Genomic DNA, 18,093 nt, shown 5'->3' with positions numbered 1-18,093 from the left:
TGTGAGACTAGTGATATTTTAAGACCATGAATACACAAATCAAACTGAGGGGAGAGAATCCTTAGTGAGAAAATGTACTCACTGCATATTTGTGAGAATGAGAAAAAACCTGACTCAAGTCCTAAGATGAACAAGAGCCAACCAGGGGGTAAGAGGGAGCTTGATGTGTTCCAGGAACTAAATGGAGATAGGAGGTTCAGGAACAGATGAGATGGCATGGTGTGACTGGGCAAGATGGCACAGGACCTTGCTGGCATGTTTTCAAGGACCTTAACTCGGAATAGTTCTGAGATCAAATTTCTGTTTTTAAAGTTCTCCCTGGCTGTTGATTGAAAGGCAGGGGAGGGAAAATAAGAAGTCTATGTAGCAGGCTGCCACAGTAAATGGGAAAGGATGAGGGCAGTGGTTCAAACAAGAATTTCGGTAAGTTTGACTAAGAGTTAGGCAATGCATCTGAAAAGAAGTATAGAAATTTGAGCTCTCTTTTGGAGAACGAAGAGAATTGATGATTGGATCTAGAGGTAAAGGAGAAGATGCCGATGATGCCTCACAGGCCCAAGCAGAAGCAAGTTAGTAGATAAACAGGGGCATCTAGGGAAGAAGATAAAGAGTCCATTGAATAAACATTTACTGAGCACCTACTATGCTATGTTCTGTGTGCTCTTCTAGCCACTGGGAATACAGTAGTGAGCAAAACAATCAAAAATCCCTGCCTTCATCTGGTTTATATTCTAGTAGCCTTCACTTTTAGACATACTACCCTTTAGATCACCATTTTATGTAGGTTACATTTTAGATATTAAAGGGAATATTCAAGGGAAAATTCTGGAGCTCAGAAGAGATGTCTGAGGTTAGATAAATAAATATATAAACAGATTCCAATCCATGGAAATGAGTAGGATTACTTAGGAGAAAGTATATAGTTATAAATGAAGAATATCCAAGCCTGAGCCCATTGAACATCATCATTCCAAAATTGAATAGATGAGGAGAAACCTAAAAGGAGCGGTAGAAGGAAAAAACCAAAAGATGAGGATAACACACTTGCCCATAACTAAACAAAACAATGCAGTGGAGAGAAACTCATTCCTCCCCCATTTCCTTACTCTTTAATTATTGGTAGGGTCTGGGCACCCCGCCCAGTCCCTTATCCTTGAGTCCTATTCCCCACTGTTCATTTCATCTCTCTTCCTGCAGGGTAGCAGGATAAGAGCTTTGAGGGGAAAGAGATGGAGAGAAAACCCAGCCCTTCTACCATTTCTCATTCCTCCCTTCTTCCTGGCAGCAGCTGGCCCAAATTCTCTAGTCACATACTATCTCTGACAGCAGGAGGAGGTGATGAGTAACCAGAGAAACTGGGGAAAGGCTGACGATGACTTCTGATTCCACCTTGCATCTGAACTGGTTCTCTCTGCTTCCAGAGACTGCACTATGCCAAAAGTTGCTTCTGGGCCACAGAAGCCACTCTGAGGGCAGAGGGACTGAGTGCACCCTCTGTTACTAGTACTCAATAAGAACAGAATTAAGATAGTAGAGCCCAAATGGAGAGAGATGTGTCCCTGGTATTCCACGGCAGAAATGGATCTATACTCCCACACAATTAGTCTTATACTCCGTGGCCAGCTGCTCTACTCCCGCTAGCATCAGGCAGCAAGGAGATTTAAGTGAAATTGCCCTTTGAGTGCTCACCTGGGTCCTTAACCACAAGGTTATCACCACTTCTTTGAGAAGAATGCATCCTAAGTTCCAGAAAGCCATCTCACAAAGGGAACTCTTTGAACTCAAAGCATCTGTGAATTGGAGGCAATCCAATTTACCCTACTTCAGAAGAGGAGACTGGGACATTAGCATTAATAGAAGATTATCTGGCAGACCGAAGAGATGGAATGGGGCATTTTTCATGTACCATTTCCCTCTGCCCTCAAGAACCCACTTGCTGTGATATCTCTGCTGGCTGAAGACAAAACATGGCCCAGAAATCCCGCATGCACTTAGCTTTGTGTCTGCACTGTGAGCCTTCTGCATCAGTACTGGCTCATCTCTGGTGACAATGACAGAGCAGGGAACATGTGCCTGCAGGAAGAAGAAGGCTCAGTGAAGCAATCCTTTAAATGTGCGGATCAGCTGGCTGCATCCACAGCTGAGCAGTAAACATTTCTATACTGTAATGAAAGGGAATTGGGCATGGTCTGTTCCCAATGCTGAGAAAAAGTCTGCCATTTTGTTGGCACAGAGGTTTAGACCAAGGCTAACCAAGGTTACTCAGATGGTGCAGTGAGCCATGAAGGCCTTTTCTAAAGGCATCAGAAAGGCTAACCTTGGTTTCTACTCAATCTGAGCTTTACTATTGCTACTGTGATTAAAAACAAGCAACTGAGAAGACTATAAAGATAAAGCTCAACATACCCAGGAAATAGTGAATTATAAGATATGTGGAAATATCTGTAACACTGTTCCTAGATGCTTCAAGGATTTCCGGCCAATTTTAACAAATAGCATTCTTGGGCTCTATAGAACTGTACTGGCCAGTCCTTTACTCACCAGGGCAAAATCCTGTGGTTTAGTGCAAAAGGCTTCTATAACTTGTCTTTAATTCCCACTCCTTTTCATTGCCCAAAAACATTTACAAAACTTCAGGTATACCTCAGACTAGATAGATAGTATATTTAATAATCATTGCTACAGTTTATGGTTTAGAGTGGAGACAGCAATGAGGGAAAATGGGGCTAATTTTTAACAGGTTAATTTCTTTTTAGAAAAACGATTGATAAATACTATATTATATATATATATGTATATATACATATATATATATATAGAGAGAGAGAGAGAGAGAAGCTAAAGGAAGATAATAAAAGCAGCCACAGTCTTACTACAATAGATTAATAAGTGTCTTTTCTTTCCCATCCTTTCTATCCTATGTTCAAAAGTTGACAAAATTTCATATATAAATAATACTATACATAATATAGATTATGCTATAATTCTTGACATACCATTTTTGTAAATTCTTTTTACTTAATATAGTAAAATTGATAGAGTAATACATTTAACTAATATGACATGTTAATATATTCTCTTTACTTAATATTATACTTACTAATAGCTGTATTATATATTATTTAACATCATAGTGGTATCATAGTATCCCATTTAAAAGTGGTGCATTTTATACAGTAATCCTTTAATTCTTTATATTCTGTTTATTCCCAATATTTTTCTCTCATGAACAATGCAGATGTGGACATTCTTGAGCATAATTTTTATGAATGCTCATGGTCACCTCCTTAGAACAAATTCCTAAAAATGGCATCACTATATCAAGGCATATACCTAGTTTGAGGCCTATTACTATAATTACCAAATTACCTTACAGGAAGACTCGCAACTTCTATATACACTAACAGCACACATGAATGCCAGTTGCACAGACTTTCTACTACTTCTATTTTTGGTCTTTCAATTTGACTGTTAAGGGAAAAAAAATCATTTTTGTTTTAAAATGTCAAGTTAAGACCATTATTTGACATCTTTTTTACATTTTTTAGTATCAAAAGAAATTCAACATTGCTAAGTAAATGGAATGCTACATGGGCTGGAGCTTATGATTTTTCCTTCAAAGAGAATTCTTCCATACATATCATCAAAGCAATACTATTAATAGTATTGCTTTCAGCCTGGTCATGGAGGAAGACTATCGTTGAATTGGACATTATATTCAGTATTTGTTAAAATTGGATTTTACCTAGATCCTGGCACTTTATAATTTTCAAAACTGCTTCCCATTCTTTCCTCTCATTTAACTCACAACAACTCTGTGAAGTAGCAAAGACTGGAATTATTACTTTCATCTAAAGATAATGAAACCATGCCCAGACACTCATTCCATCCTTTTCATCCATTTAACACACACATGGCTCACCTCTATATTGCATACACATAGTTGGTGTTCATCTCTGGCAGAAAGATAAACGGAAGACACTCCTTTCAGGTTTCCAGAGCAATCCTCTCAAATTTAATTTTTCAGGTTCTTTTGGGATTCCAAGTGGGGCTTGGGCCCCTTTGGCTCTCTTTGTAATATTCTTTTTTCCTCCTTTGTAATATTCTTGATAGGAACATAAAGAACCTGCTTCTTTCCCAGTTATTTAACTTTAGTATTTTTATGCCATTTTCTGACCTGTATAATAGTAAGTCTACAAGTATTTTTTAATGGCTTCTACCTTTGTTTCACACTTAGAAAACTCTTTCCATTTTTTTTTTTTTTTGAGAGAGGGTAAGAGAGAATCTTAAGCAGCCTCCACACCCAGTGTGAGCTAGACAGTAGGCTTGATCTCATAATCTGAAATCATGACCCGAGCCAAAATCAAGAGTCTGACACTTAACCGACTGAGGTCCCCAGGCTCAGCCTGATGTCAGCCGATGTTCCTGTTCATCTCAGAAATCTCCATCTTCATGTACAGAAGTCATCCCTGTGCTTCCCAGTCAATGCCAACAGTGCCTCGTACTTGATCTGTTACAAGGTCTTGGCCTCAACCCAGCTGTGGTTGCTGAGCTCCTCATAGTGGTTCTTGACTTCAGTGATAATGCTATCCAGGTCCAGGAAGTGGCTGTTGTCCATGGACAGCACGAGGGACGTGTCTGAGATCTGTTACCGCAGGTCCCGGATCCCCTCTCCATAGAGCTGCCTTAAGAAGATGATCTCATGGGTCAGCCCTTCCAGGAGACACTCCAGCTCCATCATGTTCATGTCAACTTTGTTCCTATTCTTGATGAAGACAAATTTATTCCCCATGTCTGCATACTCTTTGATGTCTTCCTCATGTTTATTCTGGAAGCCCCCACTGGCCCCCATATGTTGTCATGGTTCCACCTCCAGCTTCAGCTTCTCCTTGCCTACCGTGTGTCCAGCTGCCCCTGAGCATTGTTGATGTAACTCTTAAACATGCTGTCCATGTTACTCTGAGCATTTTTCTGCTGCTGCAGGAGGCTCTACTTGGACTCTAGGATTTTTTCTCCTGCTCCAAGTGCTGCAGCTTATTGCTGGAAGGAGGCAAACTTGTGGTTGAGGGCCTTGATCTGCTTCTTCTCCTGGATGTGCATAGCCTGGATATTCAGACTCACTTCTGGCTTGAGGGGGCTCAGCAGGCTCTGGTTCAATGAGACAGCCACGATTCCTCTCATACCTCTGGCCCTGTCATAGCCTCCAACCACCTCATGCTACTGCTCAGGCCACTCAGAAGCTGCTGTCCACCCAGAAGAAGGTGGAAGAGCTGATGTGTGCACCTGGCACTCTCATGGAAGAGCAGCTACTGAAGGCCTCAGGGCTGGAGGCGGACATCTTGTAGGACTTCTAGGTCACTTGGATGGTCATGGTAGATCCTGGAGAGGAGGCTGGGGTGGAGGAGAGTAGGCTGAAGCTGACAGAGGTTTGAGAAGGAGGCAAGAAGCTGTTTCTAGGTTGAAATGTTTTTGAGTCATCTCTTGTTTATAGATCTAGAAACTGCAACACTGAGGAACTGACTATTTCAAGTTCCACCAGATCAGGGACAAAGATAGTATTTGAACCCAAGCAGTCTACTTCCAGAGCCCAAACTCCTGACATTCATCAAAAGGAAGATGAATGAATGAATGTTCTAGAACTGAGTCAGGATAAGTTCAGCGAAGATTCTCATGTGCCAGCAGGAGAGAGTAAACTATAGAAATCTTGAAAGGAAGCTAACAGACTGTCGAGCTAGCTATGTCCCCTTGGGAAGCTGTGTGTCAAGACTAGAGGCTTGTTATCTTCCTGAATTATGTGTCCAAAATATGATACAGAGTCAGTTATAGAAAATGGGATCCACTTTAGTGACTGTGGTGGTTAACTGTATATGTCAACTTGACTGGGCTAAGGCCAAAGACAACTGGACAAACATTATTCTGGGGTGTGTCTGTCAAGATGTTTCTGGATGAGGTTAACATCTGAATCCATGGACTAAGTAAAGCTGATTGCCCTCCCTGATGAGGGTGGGCCTCATTCAATCCATCAAAGACCCAAAGAGTATGAATAGTACAAAAAGCCTAAGTGAGAGGGAACTCCTACCCAACTGCTGAGCTGAGATTTTTCCAGCTTTCAGATTTGGATTAAAACACTAGCTCTTCTTGGATTTCAAAGCCTGCTGGCTTTTGGACTGCAACTGACAGCATTTGTTCTCTTAGTTCTCAAACTAGAACTTTGCACTCAAACTAGAACTATATACATCAGCTCTCCTGGGTCTCCAGCTTGCTGACTACAGATCTTGGGACTCCTCAGCTTCTACAAGCATATGAGCCAATTCCTTATAATAGAGATTATAATCTACAATATTAGAGTTCTCATGATAAATAGAATGAATATGATCTATTTATCTACCTATCTATCTCAACTGTTGATAGGATGAAGTAGTGAAAATAGTACCAACGGCCTTAAATTTCCTATCAAAATCCTTATGGTTCTAAAGTTTTTCTCTGAATTTTTTTTTATAATGTTACTCAGGAATGAATAAGTCACTGCATTAGTCAGGGTTCTCCAAATAAATAGAACCAATATGATATATGTATCCATGAAAAATCTTTGGAACTATAGGGACTTACATAGGAAATTTAAGGCCTTAGGTATTATTTTCAGTACTTCATTTTATTAACGGTTGGTATTTTAGAAGGAAGTAGCTCATGGTTTAAAAAAAAAAATGATTGTTCTAAATTGAAAAATACCTTCCCAATTTATCTTTGTGGGGTCTAAATATTCTACTATAGTACCAGTATTTATAACATGTCAATGCCTAGCTTTTGATAAGAAATAATAATTTCCTTAGTAGCCAAGAGATACCCACAGCTCTCTTCCCTACCTCCCCACTCAGACCCTCAAAGAGGTTGCTATCAAACAATCATTTCTAGGTTATACATGGCAGAGTCCTAGGGAACAGAAAATTCACCAGGCCAAACAAAAGGGAATCTCTGTTTTTACCCTTCTCTCCCTCACAGGGATAGGGGAAAGAGTTCAGGAGGCAACTCCTTCAAATCTCCCTCTAATCTAGAAAAGCCTAAAATAGATAGGCTACACAGGTTCTCCCCTGAGCATTAAGGCAAGTCTGCTCTCCTCTTCTTGAACTCACTGGCCACACTGGAGTTACCTTTTATTAATCAGCAAAGTCTCCAGTCATTTATCTGGTCTAAGGAGTAAAGAAAGAAGCTTGTTGTCCATCCCCTACTAGCTTAGTTAAGAAGAATTAGTCACATGATACATCATTGTTCACTAGAGGTCCTCTTTTTGGCTTAAACCAAGTCTTTTTTTTTTTTTTAAGATTTTATTTATTTATTTACTTGACAGAGAGAGATCACAAGTAGACAGAGAGGCAGGCAGAGAGAGAGAGAGAGAGAGGGAAGCAGGCTCCCTGCTGAGCAGAGAGGCCGATGCGGGACTCAATCCCAGGACCCTGAGATCATGACCTGAGCCGAAGGCAGCGGCTTAACCCACTGAGCCACCCAGGCGCCCCATGGCTTAAGCCAAGTCTTAATAGAGTTCAGCCTTAAACAGCATGGGTTTGAATTGCACGAGTTCACTTATATGTAGAATTTTTACACTACAGTACCATAAGTATATTTTATCTTTTATGATTTCCTGAATAACATTTTCCTTTATATCTGACTTTATTGTAAGAATACAATGTATAATATAATATACAAAACATGGTTAATTGACTGTTTAAGTTATTGGTAAGGCTTCCTTCCATTTAACAGTAGGCTTTTAGGAGTTAAGTTTTGGGGGAGTCAAAAGTTGTACACAGATTTTCAACTGTGCAAGGGATCAGTGCCCAAAAGCCCCACATTGTTCAAGAGCCAACTATACTTAGGACTGATGACTTTGCTAGCCATTGCCTTTCATGTACATATTTATACAAAAAAGTGACCAATCCAAATCAAGAGTTATGTGGTTCTAGATCCCTAACTGAAAACTATCTTAAAATCAACCTCTTTCATTTACTGATGCTCTCTAGCCATAATCAAATATTTAAAAAATCACAGTGCTATTATATATTCCTTAATTCTAAATTTTCTATTAGTTGTGTTTCTATCAACTGTGGCTTTGGTTTTTGTTCGTGAAGCGACTGGTTGGTTGGGATTTTTTTCCAGCCAAACTAAACAAACTGGAATTTGTTTACTATCCAGTAAAATCTTATTAATTTGTAATTTCAAATTAGTAAAAGTAATAAAAATGTTAGATTGTCAAATGTTTATAAAGTAGACAAGCCATTGTTTTTACATGTCCATTCTCTTACTCTGTTTAAATAACACATCTCTAATGTTAATAAACCATCCACCCTCCACCTCAGACAATGTAGCTCTGGGTGGTTGTCCACATACTTGCTCCCTCTTGACCAAAAGAATACCACTTCCCTGGTCATAGTACCGGTTTTAGTGATAGACTTCTGACCCAAACAGGGCCAAAGTTAATCCTGAGGATTTTGCTCAAGTTTTTCATTCAGTTGTTCACACAACATACATTTCTTGATAGCCTACTACAAGTCCAGTCACTGTTGTAGGCAATAGAGATATTATAAATGAATAAAAACAAACAAAAAAAAACACACAACAAAACAAAAACCCAGGAACCTCCCTGTCATCATGATGTATACATTCTACTAAGGAAGACTCTAGCACAAGTACAATAAATATGATAAATAAACTGTATATAATACATTAGTATTAAAAGCTAAAGGTGAAAAACAGGAGAGATGTGAATGTTAATGGAGGGAAATGTTAGAATTTGCTCAGAGGTCAAATAGCCATTGGAAAACAGCCACTCTTTCACCTGGAGCTGCCAAGACCCATTTCTACCTCCAGGAGAGGAGAGCTGGATTGGTACCTGGGTGGCTCAGTCACTTAAGTGTCCAGCTCTCAGTTTCAGCTCAGGTCATGATTTCAGGGGCGTGAGATGGGGCCCTACACTGGGCATGGAGCCTGCTTAAGATTCTCTCTCTCCCTCTTCTTCTGCCCCTCCCCCTGCTCAAGAGCACATGTTCCCTCACTCGCTCTCAAAAAAAAAAAAAAAAAAAGATGGGAAGGAAGGAAGGACAGAAAGGAGAAAGGAAGGAAGGAGGGAAGGAAGGAAGGAGGGCAGGAAGGAAGGAAGGAAGGGAGGAAGGAAGGAAGGAAGGAAGGAAGGAAGGAAGGAAGGGAATGAAGTCAATTCAAAGGAAAGCAGAGCCTAGAGTTGTGGTGAAACAAAATCCTAATGACTTCATTGGAGCACCTGGACTCAGCTGTGCCTCCAATTTTTGTTTTGTTTTGTTTGTTTTGTTTTTTGTTTTCTCAGTTATATGAGGCAATAAATACCCTTATTTCTTTCTAAATTGGGTTTTCTGTCACTTGCAACCAAAAAAGATCTGACTAATGCCAACACTTTCAGGTATATATAGAAACTTAAAGTACATTACAATGTGTTTCTAAGTGGGGTTCCTGCTGTACTTGGATTATTGAATAGCTAGAACTCATTTCTAATTAGGAGTATGCATTTACATGTAAACACCTAAATTCCTAAAGACCTTAAAAACAGCAGGTTCTCTTTAACGTGTTTATTTTATTTTTTTTAAGGTTTTTATTTATTTATTTGACAGAGAGAGAGATCACAAGTAGGTGGAGAGGCAGGCAGAGAGAGAGAGAGGAGGAAGCAGGCTCCCCGCTGAGCAGAGAGCCTGATGCGGGGCTCGATCCCAGGACCCTGGGATCATGACCCGAGCCGAAGGCAGAGGCTTTAACCCACTGAGCCACCTAGGCGCCCCTCTTTAACATGTTTAAACAAGTTCCTTAAAGTGTGGTTTATACCCTTAATTTAAGAAACTCTTTCATATAGACTATTTCAAGGTCACTGTTGTCCAAATCAAGGAATTCCAGATTCTAAGCTATGTCAGTTAAAAAAAAATCAATTTGATTTTACCAGAAATATTTCTGCCTTTGAGCATAGGATAGCTGTGTTTTGGACTTCTTTAAGGCATGACACAGAATAAAGAAAATTCTCACCTCACCTTCCACTGGAGGTGTTGCTTCTGTTTTGAGACCCATGTATGTAGTTGAGGAGCAATCCTCATCTGCTTTAAAGGGAGAACCAGGGGTGCCTGGGTGGCTCAGAGGGTTAAGCCTCTGCCTTCGGCTCAGGTCATGGTCTCAGGGTCCTGGGATCGAGCCCCACATCAGGCTCTCTGCTTGGCGGGGAGCCTGCTTCCCCCTCTCTCTCTGTCTGCCTCTCTGCCTACTTGTGATCTCTCTCTCTCTCTGTTTCAAATAAATAAGTAAAATCTTAAAAAATAAAAATAAATACCACAATTTGAATAAATAAAATATTTAAAAAAAAAAATAAAGGGAGAACCAATCATCCATCACTGGCCATCCTACCATGCTAAGGGTTCCAAGTTAACTTGACCACATAATGATGATCAGCCACAACATACCAGCTGACCAGAACCCCAACGCTGTATTGAAGCTTGTTTGAGTTAAAGATTATAGAAGGCAAAGAACAGGTGTTAAATTTTCCTCATCCCCCTTCCTCCATTTCTCCTCAATTTGATCTTTCTTGCTTCCCATCCCGAAATCAAAATGAATCACAGCAAAACACACACACACACACGCACACAAACATACCAATGGTTGCTTTCCCTTTCAACCCAATATCCCTTGTGACACCCTTTCATATAGGTGCAAATGTAGCAAATTCTGAAGCAGGACTTCTGCTCCCCCAAACCAACCAAGAGGACCCAAGCAGGAAACAAAGAGATGATAAAAGGCCCCACACTGTAAGTGAGCCATGAACAGCTAGGGAGCAGACATTTCCGTGGGGCTTACAGAAAGGAGACTAATCTAACTCTGTCATCTGAGCCATCCCTGGACAGATCCCACCTCAGGGTATATGTGCAACAAAAAGAGGACATTCAAAGGAATTCTCAGAAATGGGAGTGAGTCATCAGCCTGGGTAAACAGGTCATGGCCTTTTCCTCTCCTTCCCAAGGAGGGAAGTCTGAAGGCTCCTCTCTCCACTTAAAGAAAGAACGGCTTCAGAAGTACCAGGCATAGGGCTACCAGCAAAAATAGGAGACTGGCTTCTTTTCCCCAGGTCAGATGTCTGCACATGCAGCATATTTGTGGAGCTGCCCATGCCTATTGAATAGGAGAAAGATAATTCAAAAAAGATAGCTGAGCAGGAAAAGGGGTGGTGAGTAGAACACCTTTGGTGTGCAAAGACTGTTAACTTTCTTCTTGAGCCAGTATTCTGGTACTTTACCCAAAATGGGCCCTAAGGCGGTATCTAAGGGCACTGCAAATCCAAGGCAGGGGGCGGGCAGCTCTATGCTAGAAAACAGTGAGAAGGTCTCCTACAAGGTTCCAAAGATCTTATATAGAAATCTTTGGAAAAAGAATCAACAGTCAACCAGTAATATCCTGAGATATTAGGATAATATTAGGATATATAGGATAATATTAGGATAATATTAGGAGGGTACAAGCACACATTTTCAAGAAAGCCTTCAGTGAGCCTTCTCGCCTCACCTCTTCTTTCTGTCCCAGCACCAAGAATATATGAGTAAAAAGGATGGATGGAAAAGCAAAGGAGCAAGCCAAACCCCTGCCCCTCCAAATGCTTCAGGCCAGGGGCTCGAGAAGGAGAAAGGAGTATTACATGAGAAGGAGACTGAAGTTTTAAAGTGGGTAAGTTGATGGGGGTTCCTGGGTGGCTCAGTTGGTTAATCGTCTGCCTTTGGCTTAGGTCATGATCTCGGGATCCTGGGATCAAGTCCCAAAATGGGCTCTCTACTCAGTGGGGAACCTGTTTCACCCTCTCACTCTCCATCATTCTTTCTCTCTCTCAAATAAATAAATAAATAAAATCTTAAAAAAAAATAAAGTGGATGAGTTGGAACTGGCCTTTTTTAATATGTTAAATCAGCTGGAAAGCTATGGTGCCCAAGGTGGTATTGTTAAAGGAAAGGGAAAAAAGATCCATCAGACTATGGATTAAGATAGCAACTTAGAGGAAAATAAAGTCTGTTCTGAGTCATATTTCTGTCTAGAAGTTTCAATTCTCTCAAACATCCCTAAAAAGTCCATTTGCAAAGACCAATGGCCAATTTATACACCACACCAGCTCCAGATTCCCACAAGATCTCAGGTAACAGTTTGTGGTTAAAAAGTGATAGGGAAAAACACAGAAACTCTTCAATATTGAGAAAATCCAAAATCCTTGAAAAGGAGGAAGGAAAACCATAGCATTTACAGTAGTACCCCCTTATCTGTAAGGGATACATTCCAAGACCACCAGCAGATGCCCGAAACCACAGATAGTTCCCAACACTATGTATCCTATGTTTTTTTTTCCTGTTCATCTATACCTATGATAAAGTTTAATTTATAAATTAGGCACAATAAGAGACTAACAATAATAACTAATAATAAAATAGAACAATCATAATAATATGCTGCAATAAAAGTTATGTGAATGTGGTCCCTCTCTCTCTCAAAATACCTTATTGTACTGTACTCACCCTTTTCTCCTTCTTGTGATGATGTGAGAGGATAACATGCCTATGTGATGAGATGAAGTGAGGTGAATGGCACATAGGCCTTGTGACATGGCATTAGGCTACTCTTGGCCTTTTGAGGCTACCTCAGAAGTGGATCATCTGCTTCCAGAGCTCTTTTCTTTGGAAAACCAGAGTCCACATGAAACCAGAAAACACAGTGGCCATACAGATGTAACCAGTGAAGAACAGGAGCCAGTGAAGACAATACATGCACAGAGACGCAGACATGAGAGACTGTGAGTTGAGTCCTGACAGGATGGGGCCTGGAGGCAGTCATCCTCAAGGCCCGTGGTCTTCCTGTGCACCTTGAGCTTGACCAAAAACTCATAAATCCTGTGTTCTAAGTCTGTTTGCCCTGGGCTTCTGTCCCTGAAAACCAAGCATTTCAAGAGGAGTAAAGCTACACACAAAAATGCCATGCCACTGCAATGGTTTATAGTCCAGCCCAAAGGAATGAGAGACAAAAATGGAGAGACTCACAGTCTAGAAGAACTAGGTAAGAGGTGGGGGCAAGAGGAGATGAGATGGGTGTAAAGGAGACCGAACTGGCTGTGGCTGGTCAGGTGACAAAAGAGCAAAGATCTGACAACCTATTGTTGGAGGAACAGTTCTAAGACAAAACAGGCTCTGGAAAGTTACACCCTACAACAAAGAGCACACGGTAGGAAAAGTCCCCGAGCTCTATCCGTCCTGGGAAAAGAAGGGATCAGACGGAGAGGCGCCCTGAACTCCTCAAAAGGATCTACACACCACAGTTAAAAGGATGAGCTAGTAGAGTTGCTTTTAATCACTCTTTGGGCAATGGAACTCTTTCTTCCAAGGAAATATTATGCAAATAGATAGGCAATGGATTACTTGAGCAATTTAAACCTTTATTGCTTGACCCCCAAACACTTCGTTGTCTGATGAACCCCTGAAGTTCCTCCAGGAAACATCTGGATTTTGTGGAGCAGAGGGTGAAAGCCAGAAACACGCTCCCATAATGTGGGTGTACTCTGTGCACCCGGAACCGTGCTTCAAGACAGCCCGACACCCTTTAGCAACTCAAACAGTGCCCGTGACACCATACTTATAAAAAGCATGGAATTTAAATAAAGATACTCGGTACTTTTAGAAGGAAAACAAACCATATCTAAACTCGCCTGGTTAGACTCATTTTTCTTTCCTTATTTGTTCCTACCAAATTCTTACATTTGTAACAATCGCCCTAGTGTTTTCCTCAACCATGCTCCCACGTACCAGCTTTGCTCAGAAACTTCCATGTATACTTAAATGCCAGTATCTTGTAATTTCTTGAGAAGGACAAAGACAGAAGTCCATTCAAGGCCATAAGACTGCTTTTTCTCCTAAGAAACTGCCAGCCAAATTTCTCAGGGAGGAACTGGAAATGAAGTGAGAGACATTGATAAATTTCCCTGCTGAACAATCAATAAAACCCCCACCATCCTGTTCAGACTCCCACTGTGGAAGCAAGGGCCGTAATTACATTGTCAAAAATTCAAGTTGTCCGGGCTGACAGCAACCCCCTTAAAAAGTGACAAGTGATTGGCACTCGGTTTGGGGTACTGAACCTGGATTGGCAGACAGAGTGGGGAAAGAAAAAGGCACTAGTGAAATTTCCTTATTGACCACAACCAGCCAGACCCCAGATGGCCACTCTGGAGGCATCCTGAGACCCCAGAGTCACATTTAGAATCCCAGTGAGCAGCTGACATGATCTCTTAGGCAATCTGAACCCCATCAGAGATTCTGAACAGAATAGTCCTGCCCTGATCCACTCCCAAACCCCAAGAAAGAGAAAGATGGCCTGCGTGTGTGTGAGAGTATTCCTACATTAAAAGAAAAACATGAAATGTGCTTTCAGCTCCATCGTTCCTCATGACAGCTGAATAGCAAAGCCTGTTTGCTTAGCGATATGAATCCATGAGAGAAATTAGCTGGAGCAGAAGCGTTCCAGGGGGTGGCAATGAAGAAGGAGACCGGGGGGAGGGAGGGTGGGAAAGCCATTGTCCTCACATGCAGACGACTTGTGTGATTCTCTGTGACCCAAGCTGGAGCTAAATTAATACCCGTCAGTCAGTCCTCTCCCTGCTGGGCGCGAGGGATAAAATGCGTCCAAAAGGCCTCATAGCTGAGCAGTGCTCTGCTTCTGCCTATCCTGAGGCCCATGCAGACAGTTTCCAGAAGACTATCTTGTAACCACACCCAGGAACGGTGGTTTTCCACTGTTGGGAAGCAGCTGCCCCACCAGAGATTAAAATCAAAAGGTGTTCCCTGGGTGGTGGGAACAGAATAGGAGATGCCTGGGAATGTTGCTAAAACCTCTCTCTTGCTCTGATCAGAAGAGGTAGACAAGGAAATTAATAAGGAGAAAAATCTCTAGGCAGGGCTGGCCTCATGCCAAATTTTGAGATAGAAGCCCCTCTTGCTCTCCCTGCTAAAAGAAAACATGAGATAATTGGCCCTGGGTCCTCAGTGCTCCGGGGTGGGGCAGGGGGGTAAAATATAATAAAATAACACTCTGCTTGAGTGTCAATGTGTGCCAAATACTTTGGAGTGGTTCACAAGCAGTAAATCTATAAAGTGAGGACCATGTTTTCCAGTTTTATGGAGCTTCATTTGTCCAAGGTCATAGGTGATCTGTACCAGACCTGCGCGAAGTTCTGATTCCAAAACTATTATCCACTAAAAACAGCATTTCTCCAAGAGTAGTCAGTGAGCCACATGAATCAGATCACCCACTGAAATGCACGTTTCTAGGCCCATTCGTGAGGCCCACCGAGTCAGACTATGAGGGTGAGGCCTAGAAACCTGCATATTAAAAAAAAATCTCCTAGAGAAGAGTTTTCTGTGCACTAGGTGGTGAGTCTCATTCCATCATGCCAGGAAGCCGAGTGAATGCGGGGTCATTAGGGATTCTGGGTGCAAAGCAGTGAATCAAGTGGCTCACTGTTTTGCATACTTGACAGCAAAAGAAAATGAGTTCTTCCCTAAAGCCCCAGTGTCACCAGACCCACGTCTGGCCCTGGGAAAAGGCCAGTGAAATTATGTAATGATTTTAGCCATGCTATAGAGCACAGCCGGAGGGGAATCTCAGACCTCAGAGGTGTAGGAGACAGGGAGAGGGGACTTGTGAGCCTCAGGCTGGCGGGGAGGAGGGGAATTCTCTGACAGACACTAGGGGAAGGTTCAGAACCCTCGCTCAGTGACTGTGCTTTTTCCCATACAGTGTTTCCTTCAATGAATGAGATGTGGCGGCATCATTTCAGAGAGGAAAATAGCTTGCTTTTGCAAGTGTTCACTGCAAGCTCTGTGGTTGCCCAGAGATCCTAGCTACTCCCATGTTGGTAGCACTTTGGGGAAATGGGTAAACCCATTGGTGAGGACAACCTAATCCTGGGGATGCAGGAAAAGAGATGAGGAGGAGGTGGAGGGAGCAGGAGAAAGAGAAGGAAGGGAGGGAGGGAGAGGATATCCAGTAACATCCAATATCCAGTATCCAGTATCAGTAACATCCCAGGGCTGAAGCTGTAACACTGATTTGTAACTTTCAGAATTCTCCAACCACATCTGAAACATCTCCTTTGCTTTGGCTGGCCTGCACTGATTGATTATGAGCAATGGCATTAAGGTTTTCTTAACTTGACAATTGTTTTAACACAAACGCTTAGGAGCACAGGATCCTTTGAAAAGGCAGGCTCATAAAGGTTTATTTACGAGCTGTTTTGCTGATCCTTCCAGATAGAACATGAACATGAGAAGAGTTGGAATGAAAGAAGTGGGATAGAAGAATTAGGCATCTTCACCTTCTTTCATGTGTACTTCCATTTCTACCAAGAGTTGAACATTGGACTTGTATAGGACAGTGACCGTCAATCCAGAGGACCACTGTTAAGCTTCAGGGCCCTTCTGATGGTCTATAGCAAAAACTGTCCTGTGCCCTCTTGCTGTTCTCCAGCTGGGTTTCTTCAGTGGTAAAGAGCAGCACCTTGGGTTGGAAGCCTAAGTGGCTGCTGGAGCGCAGCAAACATCTGAAGACCACAGTTGATGCACGATAGATAGAAAACCTCATGGATGCTGAACAACAACATCAATATAAGTTCTTGCTGATGAAGAGAGGAGGAAGGAGTCCTCCATAAAGCAGAACATAAGAATCAATACTGTAGGCATTTTGCATTTCTGTCCAAATAGTTATGGGTTTTTTTTTTAAGCCTTATAAAATATATCCCCCATATGTAGCAGTCTGGCTGGCCAAAGTCAACACTTTATAAATGCCTGATGAAAAGATTTCATTTCCTCTCATAGGAAGCCAAAAGAGGCAAAAGACTGCATTTTAGTGAACTATGATTGAGGCCCACAGACTAACTAACTCCCCTCCCCCTTATCCGTGGTTTTACTTTCTGTGATTTTAGTTACCCATGGGCAACTCTAGTCTGAAAACAGATGATCCCCCTTCTGACCTGGTCAGAAGGTCACTAATAACCTAACACTACATCACAGTGCCTACCTCATTCCCCTCACTTCATCCCATTGTGGAGGCATGTTATCATCTCGTGATCACAAGAAGGGTGAGTACAGAACCTTTTGAGAGACCACATTCACATAACTTCTACTACCTTGTATCGTTACAGTTGTTTTATTTTATCATTAATTATTGTTGTTAATCTTTTAGGGTGTGTAATTCACAAATCAAACTTTATCATAGGTATGTAGTTATAGGAGAAAACAGAGTGGGTATATGTGTAGTTGGTACTATCCACAGTTCCAGCATCCACTGGGGGTTTTAGAACGTGCCCCCCACAGATAAGGGAGAACTACTGTGTAATACACAGAGCCTTAACAGAGCAAAATAGTAGACCCCTCAGCATAGCTATATGACCAATTTAGGTTGTCATGCCAATATCAATGATATCAAGTTTTCTGGAGACTGGGCCACCATCTGGAACCAACATTTTGACTTCCCTTTGGCTCATGCTATGTAACTGAAAGTATATAAGTATCCACTGAAAGACATTCGAAGCTCATCATTTTATACTTACACATTTTCCAGTTGATACTGAGGATTCTCCTGGTACACTTAGTAATTTCCTGGATCTCCAGGAAAATAAAAATGTCCATTTTTGTAAAGTGGGACTAAGTGATCAGAAGATGATAAAATGGCAACAGAAACACATATAGCCTAATTCCTGTTTTCTTTTCTTTTCTTTCTTTCCCAGAAATCCATAAGAACCCAACCCCCCCCCCCCAATGACAGGATTCTAAGTAGAACTTTAACCAAATCCTGCTCCCAGGAGGGGAAGACAGCCATGACACAACAAAATAAAGTCATATCTATTTGATTTGTGATGCTATCAATGTAAATGGCCCATCAGTCAGTTTGCACTATGCTATGCTGCTGTTACAAACACCAATCCCAGTGGTTTCAGTAGACAAAGATCATTCCCCATTCACTTTCAGGATTGCAGCAGGTGGGCTGCAGCTCCACCCCGACTGTCCTCAATTCAGT

At 41.7% G+C, this 18,093-nt stretch overlaps 1 protein-coding gene across 1 annotated transcript in view; it reads right to left on the bottom strand.

Moving 5' to 3' along the window:
- Positions 1-18,093, bottom strand: part of LOC125101596 (fibrocystin-like) — a 269,137-nt gene that overhangs the window by 111,586 nt on the left and 139,458 nt on the right.

This window comes from Lutra lutra, chromosome 6, assembly GCF_902655055.1.
Source record: "Lutra lutra chromosome 6, mLutLut1.2, whole genome shotgun sequence".
Lineage (NCBI taxonomy): Eukaryota > Metazoa > Chordata > Mammalia > Carnivora > Mustelidae > Lutra > Lutra lutra.
The sequence above is the reverse complement of the archived record's forward strand: the minus strand, read 5'-3'. Positions and strand labels throughout refer to the sequence as shown.